We start from the raw sequence: 16,651 nt of genomic DNA, 5'->3' as shown, positions 1-16,651 counted from the left end.
AGGGAGCTTTAACCCTATCCTTCCTGTCCCTTTCCTCATGGTGTTTTAGTCCTTTTAACATTTTTCTCCCAGCCAAGATCCAGGACCAGATGTTAGTTGGTTTGGGAGAAACATGCTAAAAGTCACATGGTAAGATGTGGGAGGAGGCAGAGTTTAGTTCTTCTCACTGCCCAACCTTAAGCACCACAATGCCAGCATGACACCAGTATAAGTGGAAGGTATCATACTCTCTCAGCCAAGAAATACCCCAAAAGGAGCTTATAGCAATTCCACTAGAGACCATAATGGCACCCACTGTTATGGAGGGGCACGCCAACAAGGCCCCCATATAGTCCATATATGGAAGCAATTACATTGATATGTTACCACTCCTACCGTGGGCTGCCTGTATTGGAATCTGCTTGTATTGGAGTTACTCAGGGAAGTGCTGGGTGCTGTGAGTTAAGGGATTGTTGTTTTTGTTTCCCATATGGCAAGGGAGTGCTATATGCCTGCCCCCCTCCTCCAAATTAAAGGTCTATTTATCTTGCCAAAGTATCTTGCCTCAAGTGAGTTTCCTTGACCTCCCACATCCTCGGAAGAGCTCCTGCCTTTGGCAGAACAAATGGTAACAAGTAGAGATGGGCACGACCTGAATTACGATTCGAAAAAAAACCCGATAATGGCGTTTGCACCATCGGGACCGGGCTGATTGGTTCCGTCCATGGCAACCAGTCCAGTGGTTGGGTGGGGCGCTTGCTCGGGTCTTGATCGGATCGATCGGTTTCTGTTCAGGATTGCAGACACTCTGGCGCCAGCCATCTATTCCCGGGGAAATGGAGCCCTGGGGAAATGGAGCCAGGGGAATGCCTGAGCTGTTTGCCCTCCTTCTGTCACCCTGGAAATGCGAATGGAAGGCCAGCTTTCCTTGATCGGCTGGGCTTTCTTCCAACCATGGAGCAGCCAGCAACGTGCCCGTCTCGTCACCATTTGGGAGAAGAGAGGGAAGGGTGGGGGAAGGGGTGTTCTTCTGTAGCCATGGGCACTCGAATCTCATCCCTGCAAAGCCTGAGAGGCAGCTCTTACGGTCAAACACAGCCCTCCTGCGTTGCAGACCCAGGCTTATTGTGAGTAAAAAGGTGGCTTCCTGAGAAAAATATAAGCTAAGTGATTGGGAGAGGAATGGGTTAAGAGAGAGAGAAGCAGAAGCTGTTTTGCGCTCCTCCTGAGTTAATTCAGTGCCGTTGAAAGAATTAAGAAGAGATCTCTTCTCAGCGTTAACTCTTTCAAAAAACCCTTGCTTTGTGAGCAGCTATCAAGCTGTTTTGTGCTCCTCTCCTAGTTCGTTCAGTGCTGAAAGAGTTAACTGAAAAGAGATATCTCTCGGATTTGGTTTCGTTTTCGCGGCCATTTCGGATGCTCTTCTTGGCAGGTCCAGGAAGAAGCAGCCGAGCCGCCTGGCTGGGCGGCTGATCTGCAAAGGTTAGCCCCCAGACTCTCAGGCAGGGAGTCTGAGTCCGGGGTGCGGCGGGAAGAGCCCTCTGACAGATCGAGGCAGGGGGTAAATTGCCCGTAAGTCCCTATGGAGGCCGGCAGACAAGCGCGGCACCCAGAGTGCTGCCGGGCCATGGAAAACGGCAAGGAACAGGATTAGGCGAAAGCCTGCAAGTAAGCGAATCCCTTCTGTTACTACAAGCGTGTGAGGAGTGGTGGGGTCTGAAGGCTAGAAGACTCGGATTTTTCCCCCCTCGTAGAGGCTTGGAAGACTGGCGGTTTCCCCCCCCCCCTAAAATGGCAGCGAAAAACAGAGCCCTGCTCTTGGCAAGTCAGTTACGGCGGCCTTGCAGAGGGGCGAGACGCTTGAGGAACTGGTTAAAAGAGCGGTTATGGAAGCCATAAAACCCTTTGTTGACAAGCTGAATGAAACAGATCAAAGGGTGGGCTTAATTGAAAGCGATGTGAAAGCCATTAAAGAAGTAGCGGTGGGGGGCAGAGAAGTCTGCCAGGGAAAGTGCATCACTTATGAGAGCAACGAACAGGGAGCTGAAGCTGGTGGAAAACCAGCTGATCGGACTGCAAGTGGAGCGAACACAGACCATTTTGCGTCTCCAGAACGTTAAAGAGGAGGAAAACGAGGATTTGTGGGATCTCGCCTCGGAACTTTTAGCGACACCCGCGAGGGCAACTAAAGAAGAAGTGAAAAGCGCCATTTTGGGAGTCCGTCGGGCATCTTCAAAATATGCAATGAAGCGGCAGCTGCCTCGTGAGATTGTTATTGAGTTTTCATCTAGGAGGGTCCGGGACAGTATCCTATATAATTCTTACAATGTGGAGTTGGAGTTTCTGGGAAATAAAGTCAAGATATTGAAGGACGTTCCATTCTTAGTTCGGAAGAGAAGATTTAAGTACAAGAAGTTGGCAGCTCTTTTGAGGGAATGTGACATAAAGTACAAATGGCTACTCCCGGAAGGAATCGGGTTTAGTCATAAAGATCAAGCTTACAAGATTAATTCGGAAGATCAGCTAAGGGATTTCGTGGAAAAAAATCCAGAATTTGGACCAGATACCAAGCAAAAAGAAGAAGATTCGAAGCCTGAAAGGAGGGGGGAGGCAACGAGCGCTGCAGCGGTGGCTGCTCAGAGAGAATTGCGTCCGAGGCCCAGGGGAGGGAAAAAGATTTAACTTGGACTGTATTTTGTAATTTGTATGATCAACCACTCCTCTACTACTTTATTAAGCTATTTTCTTATTATGGTAGTATGAAGGGAAAGCATTGAAGTGTAGCGTTTAGTGTTTGTAGGCTACCTTCCCTTTTTCTCACCCCCCCTTCCCCTTCTCTTTTTTCCCCCTTCTTTTCCTTCCCTTGTGCTATTGTAGTCTTTTGTAGTTACTGTTATTGTAGTTTTGTATGTTAGATATTGAAAAATAAAAAACTTAAAAAAAAAAAAAGAGATATCTCTCTCCTCCTCCTGGCTTCTCAGCCCAATGCCTGCTTTTTGCAAGAAGTTGGTATGTGATTTGATGTTTCATTTGTGTTTTTCCTATATAAAAAACCATAGGATCCACGAGGATCTGTGTGGATCCTGGTTTTACTTTCTTCCTGTTTAAAATATGCTTTTGGAACACTGGCTGCTTGCTTTTAAAATCGGGTGGGGAGGAAAGGATTCTATCCCTGCTTTTTTTAAAAAGCTGGCTGAAACTTGTTGACGGGGTGTCTCTCTCTCTCTCTCTTTGGAGAGGCAGGGATGGGTTAAAAACGTTTCCCCCCTCTGCTCTAAGTGTGTGCGTGTGTGTGTTTGTGTGTGAAAACTCCGGGTTAAAAACTCCCCCCTGCTCCTAGTGTGTGTGTGCGTGCGTGTGTGTGTGTGTGAGTGAGAGAGAAAACGTTCCCTCCCTGAGGGGAGGCGGCTCATCGCCGGGTTAAAAACTCCCCCCCTGCTCTAAGTGTGTGCATGTGTATGTGTGAGAAAACATCCCCTTCCTGAGGGGACGCGGCTCGTCGCTGGGTTAAAAATTCCCTCCCCATCTGCTCTAAGTGTGTGTGTATGTGTGTGGGGGGGCGCCCCCTCCAATCCCAGATCCCAGATTGGAAACGGGACTTGATCGGAGTGAATCGGAGATCTGGGGTCGTCACCAGCGTGGATCCATGAACAGCTTGATCGGTATTTTGTGGGGGATCGTGCCCATGTCTAGTAACAAGTTAAAAGAGTTTCACTTAAAAATCTTCATACTGTACTTTTTCAGTGAGTAATACCTTGTCTTAAAAAGCATTTCAGTCATAACAAAAGATAAAACATTTCATAGGAGGGTCTCCCCTGCCCCTGCAGAGCTCCACAAAATTTCCAGTTTTTCCATGAATGAACAAGGTGGTAGGGGGTGATGGGCAGGAATGTATTCCCTCAATGTTTCTGGGTGTTTTTTTTTTATCTCGGGCCAGCTTTCAGTTGTCAGGTCCCCTTACCTTTCCAGTGAGGGTGGGGGCTGGCACTTTCCATGGGTGACTTCCTTGCATGCGCTGACGGTGGGTGTGATGATGTCATTTTAAAAAGTGATGTCATTGGGTAATATTATTATTAAATATTTGTGTTGGTTTCAGCTTTGGAAGACTACTGCTAAAAGGAAGGATGGTGGAAGGAAGAGATGAAAGGCATAAAAAGAAATAGAATCAGCAAGGGGGTGAAACATGTAGAAGAAACGAGAACTCTGTCACAGGTCAGAATCATAGGAAAGTTAAAAAGAAGACAACAGAACAAGGGTTAATTCAAAGAGGAAAGCATTCGAAAAGGGAGAAGCAGCAAAGCTGGATGAACAGAAAAGCACCACTAGTGAAGCATTCAGCATCTTTAACCTGTCTTGTTTGCTATGGCTACAGCAAGGAAGGGGGCATGTTCTGCTGGGGGGGGGATTATTACTTTTCTCTTTCTTGGCGTTGGGATGGCTTTAGCATTTACGTTTATGCTGATGACACATCTTTCCACTTGGGCGACTAGGCGGATTCCCTCTCTAAATCACTCCAACGTGATTTTAATAGCTGGCAGAGGTGGCTTTTGGATAATAAATTGATACTCAACCTTAAAGAGACACAGGCTGTGTCCTATGGAACAGATGGCAAATTAAAAAGAATGGAAGCTTGCATCTTTACTTATCTAAGCTGTGAGCCGGGAAGTTCTTGCTCGTTATGTTAGGTACTTCAAATTTACGCTAAAAATCACGCATCTTTGTGCCTAGCTGAATCATGCATTTTAATTATACTTATGGTATCAAGTGTGAACTGATTAGAGAGTTAGGAAACAGGAGATTGGACTGGAATTATTTATTAGCATTAGTTTATGAATTAACAATTGTTTTAATTCTTTTCAGTTCTTTCAGGAGTCCAAGACACATTAAAGATTGAATGAATATGGTTTTTTTTTTTAACTCTGACAAATATTCTTTTATTTGTAACAAAAATGGATAACCAATATTATTTAAATTCTGGGTTGGTTGGAAGATATCCTAAGAATATGAAATGTGAGATCTGGACCATTTGGCCATCATTGGTTAGATACAGGGGTGAATGAATTTTCCCTGACCTTTGTTGTCTTAAGATGTGCATTCTCCAGTGAGTAAAGGTAAAGGTAAGTCCCCTGTAGGGGTGTGCAAGCCAAAAATTTTCGGCTAAAGCCGAAAGCAGAAAGCCAAAAGAGGATTCTCTTTCATATAAGCCGAAAGCCGAAACGGCCAGCCGTTTCGGCTTTCGGCTTTCGGCTTACTTTCGGCTTTCGGCTTTCGGCTTTTTCAATGGGAAAATGCCTTCGGCGTCTTCCCGGACGTCTGGGGGAGGTATTTTCCCACCGAATCAGCCCAAAATTGGTGGGGACCTTCCGCTAACCCCTCTCTACAAATCCCCCAAGTTTCAGACCGGTTGGACTTTGGGGGGCCATGTTATGGCCCCCCAAAGCAGGTCCCCCTATCCTCCCATAAGAAAGCGAAGGAGCAGCATATTGTTAGCATGCTGCCGCTCATCTTCTTCATTATTTCCTATGGGGAAAACTGAAGAAGCAGGCTTCCTTTGCCAGGGGTGGCATTTTGCATGCAAAATGCCCCCTTACCCTCAGGGGCCCTTCTCCCACCCTTCCTCCCACCCCCCACCAAGGCTCAGCCTGCTCCCACTTGGGGGGGCCATTTCATGGCCTCCCCAAGTAGGTGCTCTGCTCTAATCTCTACCACTGACAGCTGGGGGAGGCTTGTCTTGCCAGGGGTGGCATTTTGCATGCAAAATGCCCCCCAGCCCTCAGGGGCCCTTCTCCCACCCCTCCTCCCACCCCCACCAAGGCTCAGCCTGCTCCCACTTGGGGGGGCCATTTCATGGCCTCCCCAAGTAGGTGCTCTCATCTCTACCACTGACAGCTGGGGGAGGCTTGTCTTGCCAGGGGTGGCATTTTGCATGCAAAATGCCCCCCAGCCCTCTGGGACCCTTCTCCCACCCTTCCTCCCACCCCCCACCAAGGCTCAGACTGCTCCCACTTGGGGGGGCATTTCATGGCCTCCCCAAGTAGGTCCTCTCAGCCCCTAAAGTCCACCCCTTACAGCCCCACACAAACCCAATTCCCCCCCCAGCTGCCACACACAGACCCAAATCCCCACATTAGCCCCTCACAGACCCAAATCCACCCCCACCTGCCCCACACCCATAACCCCAGGAACAGGCTGGCAAAGGCCAGCCCTCTCCCTTTGTTCCCTATGCTGGGAACTTCTAAACTCTCTTTCCCTGGGCAATTCTGCACAGCCCAGGGGTGCCACAATGGTGGGCACACTTCTGAGTGCCAGCTGGTCCCTGTGAAAGAGCACCTGAACCACAGACACCCTCCCTCAAATTCCCCCACCACCTACAGAGATGGCTGGCCAGCCAGCCCCATTGTTCCCTATGATGGGAACCAACTGCACAACAAAGAATAAAACAAGAACAACACAAAATAAAGTTTTTTAAAAAATTATTTTCTCCCTTCCAAAGTACAAGTAGGCAAAGCATTATGACACATTACACCAGCAGTCCCCCACACAGAAAAATAACACAACTCACTTAACATCAGAGAATCACAAAGCACGATTCCTGTCAAAAACACTTTATTTCTTGAACAGCTTTAGGTTACACAGCAGGGGGGAACACCAAAGGGCATGGCAGCACTATCTTACACAAAAATAACACAACTCACTTAACATCAGAGAATCACAAAAACACAATTCCTGGCAAAAACACTTTATTTCTTGAACAGCTTTAGGTTACACAGTAGGAGGGCACAACAGGGCATGATAGCAATGTACTACAAAAAATAATACAACCCACTTCACCATTTTTGACAGCAATTGTGTTTGTGTGATTCTCTGATGTGAAGTGAGTTGTGTTATTTTTGTGTAGTACACTGCTTTCCAGCTCTGTTGTGCCTTCCTACTGTGTAACCTAAAGCAGTTACAGAAATAAAGTGCTTTTGACAGCAATTTTTGGGGTGATTCTTTAATGTGAAGTGAGTTGTGTTATTTTTGTGTAAGATACTGCTTCCATGATTTGGGTCTGTGTGTGGCAACTGGGGGGGAATTGGGTTTGTGTGGGGCTGTAGGGGGTGGACTTTGGGGGCTGAGAGCACCTACTTGGGGAGGCCATGAAATGCCCCCCCAAGTGGGAGCAGTCTGAGCCTTGGTGGGGGGTGGGAGGAAGGGTGGGAGAAGGGCCCCAGAGGGCTGGGGGGCATTTTGCATGCAAAATGCCACCCCTGGCAAGACAAGCCTCCCCCAGCTGTCAGTGGTAGAGATGAGAGCACCTACTTGGGGAGGCCATGAAATGCCCCCCCCCAAGTGGGAGCAGGCTGAGCCTTGGTGGGGGGTGGGAAGAGGGGTGGGAGAAGGGCCCCTGAGGGTGAGGGGGCATTTTGCATGCAAAATGCCACCCCTGGCAAAGGAAGCCTGCTTCTTCAGTTTTCCCCATAGGAAATAATGAAGAAGATGAGCAGCAGCATGCTCCTTCGCCTTCTTATGGGAGGATAGGGGGACCTGCTTTGGGGGGCCATAACATGGCCCCCCAAAGTCCAACCGGTCTGAAACGTGGGGGGTTTGTAGAGAGGCGTTAGAGGAAGGTCCCCACCAATTTTGGGCTGATTCGGTGGGAAAATGCCTCCCCCAGACGTCCAGGAAGACGCCGGAGGCATTTTCCCATTGAAAAAGCCTAAAGCCGAAACGTTTCGGCTTTTTTTCTTTCGGCTAGCCGAAACGTTTCGGCTTAGCCCGAAATGTTTCAGCTAACCTGAAAGAAGCCGAAACACTTTTGTTTCGGCTTTCTTTCGGCTTTCAGAAAGCCGAAATGCACATCCCTAGTCCCCTGTGCAAGCTCTGAGTCATTACTGACCCATGGGGGGATGTCGCATCACGACATTTTCTTGGCAGATTTTTTTACGGGATGGTTTGCCATTGCCTTCCCCGGTCATCTACACTTTACCCCCAGGAACCTGGGTACTCATTTTACCGACCTTAGAATGATGGAAGGCTGAGTCAGCCTTGAGCTGGCTATCTGAACCGTTTCCCCATGAGTCAGTAATGACTTGGTGCACAGGGAACTACCTTTACCTCTCCAGTGAGTATTGTTCAATTTTAATTTAGCTAAGATATTCTCTAAATGGAATTCTTAACTGGAATATTTATAATCTCCTTCTGCTTTTAATTCATTTACTTCATCTACAACTTTCCTCTGCTCAACACAAATGATGCTTACATGTACACTGATGTTAAGATATTTTGGGAAAGGGACAGTGATTTACTGATGCACATATGTTCCTATGCATCAGCACAGGAACATCCTATGCCTGCTTCTATGAATATTTTGATCATTTTGCAATGTTTTGTTTAGTGCATTTTGCAATGTTTTGTTTAGTGGACTATTACTATGCATTCGTTGGTAATGAAGGAAAAATACATGAAAATGGGGGAACTGAAATCTGTACCAGATCACATATGTGCCGGGCTCTGTACAAAATAGGGATTTTTTTTAAAAAAAAGGAGTATGACAGTTCTCTGCTTCCACTTCCTTATTTTGAGTGGGACATATGAGAATTTGTGAAAGAAAGAGGAAGAAGGAAAATGGATGTAAGGATCTGCTAAGCAACTCTCAAAAGACTTCACTGCTAGCAGTAAAAGTTCATTATTGAAAAGCTGCCAGTATCAGGATCTTACTCCATCTTTGCCAGGAATAACATTCATATGCAAGCAATAAGCATATATAGATTTTCAGAGCATGGGCAAATTCTAAGATTCCCGCCCCCCATCTAACAGTCAGCTAGCTCAGAGGGAAAACATCTAAGCAGGAAAACAGCAAGGCTGATATATGAGATTTCCAAAGTCAGGGCATCTGGGCAGGCACCTCTTCCCAGACTAAGGAGAGAGGCAGATCAGAGGTTCATAGAGATAACAGCAGGAACAAATGCCTCCCTTGCACATTTTCACATTGAGGGTAAAAAGGCAGTACAAGTAATAGTTGCAGGCCAGTCAAAGAATAACCTTAGCATTTAACCATAATCATAGCATCCGTGAACCACAGGGTGCTTCTGGGAATTCCTTGTCAAAAGGGGGGTTTTGGCTTACAGTGCAGGGACACATACAAAGAGAGTGCAATGTCCTACCTCTTTTTCTGACTTTTAAAAAATAATTAGATATAATCAACTGGACAGTTAAAGATTTCTCCTTTCAACTTCAGATATTAGTATTGGTCTTTGGGTCACAGTAGACTGGTGATGAGGAAGGACAGTACAATTAGAAAGAGGGCCTGAGTTTGAAAATGTTTGAGAAACTCTAACCAGGGCTTTTTTCCATCAGGGAAGCTATGGAATGCAGTTCCGGCACCTCTCAAAAGTAATCACATGTCTGGTAGCCCCGCCCCGATCTCATTTCCTCCCCGCATGCAGCCCAAGGTGATCAGCTCTTTCACAGCACGCTGAGCCTCAGTAGTGGTGAAACAGAAACGGGCCCCATGCTCCAGCTTGCTGGGGAGGGGCTGCCTCTACCATGGTTTCCTTGAGAGCTTCCCCCTGGCTGTAAGCAGAAGGGAGCCTCCCCACCCATGTGAGCATGCCAGGCAGTGAAGCAGCAGGCATGGCCAGTTGGCGCAGGAGATTTCATGTCCCGAGCACAGAGATCAGGCTCTAGCACTTCCCCTTCCTGGGGCTCCTCTGCTCCAGCCCTGCACCCAGGCAACTAGAGCTCATGGGCTTGCTCGGTCCAGTGACGTAGTGGAGGGGGGCAGAGGGGTGGTCACTCCAGGCACAAAATTTTTAGGGGGCACTGCCCCGAGGAGAGCCTGCACTGCGTCTGCAGGAGGCTGCCCATGCCACCTGTCGCACCAATGGGGTGACTGGCTCGCTGGGCACCAAGCTGGCCCTCTTGCAGCAGCTGGTGACTGAGGAGCACACCAAACTGGCGGTGGAAGCATGGGCAACTGCACCATAGGGCTGCCAGATAAGGGGCAGGGAGGCGAGCGGGTCCAAATCACAGGAGCACTCCCAGGGGGGTGGCCACACCATGTGCGATAACATCACTTCCCACTATACCACTGAGTTCCATTGCCTATACCACTGAGTTAATACCACTGAGTTCCACCGCCTCCTTTCCCAGAAAAAAAGCCCTGCTCTAAGCTAAAAGTTCAAAATCAAAAACCCAACTAACCTAAAGAACACAAAATGGTGCACAAACTTTCAGGTCCTCCAGAACTCTTTATGAGGCTGGATATTAAAAAAACAAAAGGAAGTGTTGGCTATGAAGAAAAAAAGACACTTCAGGCCATGATTTTGTTCTCCTCTTGTAAGCCTCCTGGGTGAAATACTGAGCAGGGATGTAGATTTCAAATGATGCTGATGTCAATTTGCACCCTTGGCCTTCAGTGAAGAAGCTCCCTCATGAAGAAGTGGCATGCAACAAAAAAATCATAGTGTAACCCCCATGAGCTACTTGGTTTTGCCCAGGAGGACAGAGTTAGTGTCTGGAGCTGAGCAGCCAAGGAGAAGGCTGGTAGCTGGGGAGCTTGATAGCATTTTATGAGCTCTTATCACCTTGAATAGGGTAATTGGAAAGACATTGTATGTGGAAAATAATAAGTAAAAAGCAGGGGAGTTAAATTTAGTTTGGTATTATTATGGAATCATGTTATTATCGCAGTGCTGTGATACCTAAGCTGAAGACAGAATCCTGGGTTCCAATTTGTTTCCATAATCAAGAGGATTGTAGCAAGAGTCTCTGGCACTTGGTGGACCCGGAAGTTGGACTTTGCTCACCTTTAAGCAGTTCCAAGTGACAATGAGTTACTTGGCTTAATTCAAAGACATTATTGGCTGCAAGTGTCTGTTCCTTGTTGCACCTATGGGTTTGGTTGTAAAAAATCTACTTGCATTTGTCTGACTATTGAAATGATTTTGATTTAAAAGAATTTCTTAAATTACATTTGTCTTGCAAGTCTGGTTCATAAATTAGCCCCATAGATTCCATACAAAAAGAGATTACCAAAGAATTAGAACATTCGCTTTTAGAAAGAAAAGATTTCTCTCTGGGGGCATATCCTCAGGATGACATTTAAAAGACATACAGAAATTAGTGCTTCTCTCTGCTGTAGCATAGTGGTTAAGTGGCTGGGCTCTGAGTCAGCTGGTTTAACTTCCACAAATGCCGTTAGCTCAGCAGGTGGCCCTGGGTAAGCCACTCCTCTCTGCCCCAGCTCCCCAGCTTTATTGTGGGGATAACATGGACTTTGTTCACTGCTCTGAGTGGGCACTAATCTGTACAAAAGAGCAGTATATAAGCACACTTTTGTTGTTGTTATGATTAGTATTATCCATATTCTCAGCTAAGAAAGCTGTGGGTTCTGGAACCAAAGTCTGTTTCCTCCGCATTATCAATAAGGTCAACTTGGTATCTTTCTCCCTCCACAAAGTCCTTCTGTGTGACCTGACAAATGCTCCCCGCCCCGCCAATTATAACAGCACCATCTGAGAACACAACTGGCTAAACGAATCTCTGTATTTTGGGAGACTTGCATATCTCCATTGAAGTCAGCACACTGAAAACTACTTTAGAGCAACCAACCATATTGGATGATATAGAAGACAAGGTAGCTTCCACCCATTTGTGTGTCTGCATCAGGAAATAAAACCCACACCTGTTGAGAACTAACAATAGGAAATATTAGGAGCAGGAGTGGGAAAGGAGGAGACAGGTAAGACTTGGTCCTCTTCTATATGGTGAACTTTACATTGGGCCTTCTGCATATTCATCCCATGAGGATCGGATGCCCAGTACTGCTTCGATTATTTAATTCTACATTTTGAGGGAGTCAAACTGAAGTGGTGTCTGTTTTTTATTTCTGTTCTAGAAAAATGCCCTGTTTCTGCTGAGGGCTTCGAGGACTTGTCAGTTTCCTCAGTTGAGTGGCTGAGGACTAGTCATTTTCCTCAGTTGATCCTCTGAGGACTAGTCAGTCAGTTTCCTGGGTTGGCTGAGGACAGGTCAGTTTCCTCAAATGATTACTGTGGAAACGTACAAGGGTTTTTTTGGGGGGGGGAGGACTTTTCAATGGCACCAAGGCTGCAACACTGCAATGTTGCTGTCTAATTTTTTTTAAAAAAAGAATATACTAAAAAGTATAGGAAGCACAGATGAAAACTTTAAAATATCAAGTGGGATTCAGGGCTGTTTGCAGAGTTTTTGCATTAGCCGAATTCCATCATTTTTCCTCCAGCAATTGCAAGAGTTTTTTTTCCCTTTTCTTTAAGGCACTAATGTTGCAATGTTGCTAATTCTTTTTTAAAAGTCATGGAAAAAACTGGATTGATTGCTGTTCAACCAAACAGGATGCAGGGGAATAAAGAGGAGGGCAAAAGACAGGGCTAGGGCTCACATTGAAGAAGGTATTCTGCACTTCAAAAAAAGCCTCAGCTTGACTCCGCTGGGGAAAAAAAATTGGAATATGTGCGCAGGGAGAAAAACTACAGAAAAGTTGGGGAAAGATCGATTCTGCATCAGATGCAGCCTTTCTCCATGCGGAAAGCAAAAAAGTCTGGGAAGCAGATTGGAGATTGAATCAGGATATTTTAACCATGTGTGCAGAACTCTGAAGAGAAATCGATGTCGTATAGGGTCAGAACTGATGGGAAAGCACTGTGTAGAAAAGACTTCAGTTGCCTTTTTCATTCATTGTTGACCACATAGTGTATCCAAGCCAGGGCTACAGTCATAAGAATACTTTCCTTAGAGAAAGCTCCACTGAATATTATGGTACTTACTTTTGCAAAGACCTGTTCAGGATGACCCCTAATTCCTGGGCTTTCTTTTTGTTAAAGTTTCAGTTGTCCTTTTATCTTCTGCTTTTACATCTTCCATGTGCTGGAATTTGGTTACCACAAGCATAAGTAAATGCATACCTTATTTGCATATTACTTGAATGGAAGTGACAGGTACATGAAGATGCTGTTGTTAGTTTAATTAACCCATTTCCCCCCTCCAGGAACTGCTGACTGCTGTTGAAAAGGAGAAACAGAGAGAGAGAGAATGCACAAAGGATAACTTGTGAACCTTTTGGTATCACATCAAAGTTTAGTTGGGAAAACTTTTGTTGTTGATATTTTTGGAGACCAGTCAGGTAATTAGGAACAAACAGGAAGGGATCTAGGTCAGCCATCTGCTGCAAGGAGGGACCATCCAGTAATTCTAGTCAGCCTCCTTAAGGAGGCCTGTAATCTAAGGAAGTTTCTTTAGATCATTGAAGCTGAATGATAACTTGACGGAACATGTTTGTTCCCCCCACACCCTAAGTGGGAAGCTTCTGAACTGACCTTATTTTCACTTATCCTCAACTCACAGAGCCAATTTCAGATTTAGACTGTTTGAAGTAACAAAACAATACCACATTAAATATATTTATTTGGCTCGTTTTTACCCTTCCATCAGTGAGCTCAAAGCTGTTAACTGGCAGGCAATCTTCCACTGTGGGCAGTGAGACACTGGCGCAGCTTTATCCACAGCTCCCGTTCTCTTTGGACCCTCTGCTCATGGGTAGAATTGCCATCATCTGAGGGAGGGGTGGACTTGTGGTGGTCACTGCCCCAGAACAATTCTGAGACTCAGTGACCAGAGCGTTTGAGTGATAAAGTCCATTTTCTGTCTAGGAGGCAGAAATGGGAAGGGTTCTTATTGCTGGTGTATAGCAACATTTTTTGTACAAAGAAAAAGTAAAGAAGATCCTGCAGGGGGCTCTAATTAGACAGGACTGCAGAAGGAATACTTCCTTTCTGATAAGGGTTTTGTTTTCCTCATCTGTCTGCAGAATGCTATTCTTAGGCTTTTTTTTTTCAGAACTCTCCAGAACAGTAGGTGGCTAAATTATTTCATTCTCCTTCATATTCAGTTTGTTAGTTCTGTTACTAAAGCTTTTGTTACTCTCAATCAGTTCAGCATCCTGAATGCCACATAGGCACTGTGCCAACACTTAATTCTAGTAAGGCAACTTCCTCTCCCTCCTCAATCTTTCCTGTATCTTTATGTTAAGTAGATCATGTAGAAGAGTCACCTGGGTGAGAAGTTTAGCCTATAAGAAGATGATCAGCTCCAGAATCCATTTTTTTAAAAAAATTATTTCAAGAGATAGATAAATAAGATGAATTAGGGAAGGGAAATATAGTAAGAGGGAAGTTAGAAATGAACAGTTTCTAGCTAACTCAAATACAGGGGTAATCTTCATGCTTTCACTGTAAGGTAGGGTTGCCAGCCTCCTGGTGGCACCTGGAGATCTCTCAAAATTACGACTGATTTTCAAATGACAGAGATCAATTCCCCTGGAGAAAATGGCTTCTTTAGAGGGTGGGCAGTCCACTCCCCAAACCCTGCCCTCCCCAAGCTCCATCCCCAAATCTCAAGAGATTTCCTAACTCTGAGTTGACAACTCTACCGTAAGGCAAGCAAAGTGTTCCAGTGTTCATAGCTGAAATTTGGCAACAGTCTCCTTCTTGCTAGTCCTTATTTTTGGGCTTAAAAAGGAAATTTTCTGTAAAAAGATCAGGACCCTGAATTGCTTCACCAGGATCGTGTGAATATTGCACTTTAAAAAAAAATTATTGGTGAGTACATAGTTATTACATACATTCCCCATCATACCTAATTTATTTCAATCCCCACCCTTTCCCTCCCCCCTCCTTATAGATTTCCAACAGCTTTCCAACCCTTAACCTATCTTATTACTTAACTTATTTTCCATTAAATTCTTCTAAATCATATATGTATTATATCTCTTACTCTAAGCATATTCAAATTCTCTTATATATACTCTATCAAATCCACTAATATATCCATACTCTACATCACTATTTAAACTGTATATTTTTGATAAAGTCTCTTAATAGTAATACTAGCTTAGGTTAATTAATAGCTAAATTTTCCCATTAGTGGTAAAGTTACTTCTCTCTTCTATTTAAGAAATCACAAATTAATAGTTCTCAAACTGCCACAGTCCTCCTTTCACATCCCATTTTTTTTCTAGATATTGTTTCAATTTCCCCCAGTCTGCAATATATTCTCCTGGATCAAGGTCTTCTTTTCTTGTCATTTTATCCATCTCAGCCATGTACAGCAATTTGTAAATCCAATCTTCTGTAGTTGGTATTTCTTGTACTTTCCATTTCTGCACATATAAAAGTCTTGCTGCTGTAGTCATGTAAAATAACAATGTTCTGTACTGCATTGGAACATCTTCCATTCCCAAGTTCAGTAGCGGCAATTCTGGGTTCTTATTTATTTGGGTTTGCAAAACCTCATTAATTACTTTAATTATATCTCCCCAGTATTGCTTAGCTACCTCACAAGTCCACCACATGTGGTATAATGATCCTTCATGCTTTTTACATTTCCAGCATCTGTCTGACATCTTAGTATTTCCTCGCGCAATATTCTTTGGTGTTAGATACCACCTGTACATCATTTTATATACATTCTCTTTAATATTTGTACAAGTTGAAATCTTCAGTGTATTTTTCCACAAATGCTCCCAAGCTTCCATTGTTATTTCTTTATGAAAATTTATTGCCCATTTCACCATCTGGACTTTAACTGTTTCATCTTCCGTGTGCCATTTTAGAAGTATTTTATAAATTTTCGAGATTTCTTTTTTACCTTCTTGTAAAATCACTTCTTCTAATTCCGACTTTTCCAATCTTATTCCTCCTTTTGAACAGTCCGAGTTGTAAAGATCTCTGATTTGCCTATATTGAAACCATCCATAATGAGGAGATAACTCTTCTTGCGTTTTTATTTTTAACCTTTTTTGTTCCATTATTGTTATCTCTTTATAGGTTAAACATTGTTGTTCATTATAAACAGCTCTCAGATCTATTACTTCGTATGGTACCACCCATGAGGGGATACCATCTTCCATATAGTCCTTGTATTTCTTCCAGATTGTGAAAAGGCTTCTTCTAATATAATGATGCAAAAACATAGAGTCCGCTTTTACTTTGTCATACCACAGATATGCATGCTATCCAAACAGTTTTTTATGTCCCTCCAAAGCCAGCAATTTACGGTCTTTTAACATTATCTTTTAACCATACCAAACATATTGCTTCGTAGTATAATCTTGTATTTGGCAGTTGCAGTCCACCTCTTTCTTTCGAATCTTGTAATACTTTCATTTTCACACGGGGTTTCTTGCCTGCCCACACAAAGTCTGAGATTTTCCTTTGCCATTTATCAAATTGTTTGAAGTCTCGGATAATTGGGATTGTTTGCAACAAAAACATCACACGTGGTAACACATTCATCTTGATTGCTGCTATTGTTCCCAACCATGACAAGTTTAATTTATTCCATTTTATCAAATCTCTTTCTATTTGTAGCCACAGTTTCTCATAATTATTTTTAAATAAGTCTATGTTTTTCACAGTCAGCTCAATACCCAGATACTTCACTTTATTGGTTACCTCACAATCTGTTCTCTCCATTAGTTCTTGCTGTTTTTGCTTTGTCATATTCTTACACAATATCTTCGACTTCTTTTTATTCACATAAAATCCAGCCAAGTCTCCAAATTCCTTTATTTTATCTATTATTTTTGGCATGTTGTCTATTGGATCTTCTACTATTACCATTACATCATCCTCAAATGCTCTGACTTTGT

This window comes from Eublepharis macularius, chromosome 3 (assembly GCF_028583425.1).
Source record: "Eublepharis macularius isolate TG4126 chromosome 3, MPM_Emac_v1.0, whole genome shotgun sequence".
In the NCBI taxonomy this organism is placed as follows: Eukaryota; Metazoa; Chordata; class Lepidosauria; order Squamata; family Eublepharidae; genus Eublepharis; species Eublepharis macularius.
This window is presented reverse-complemented; position numbering follows the sequence as displayed.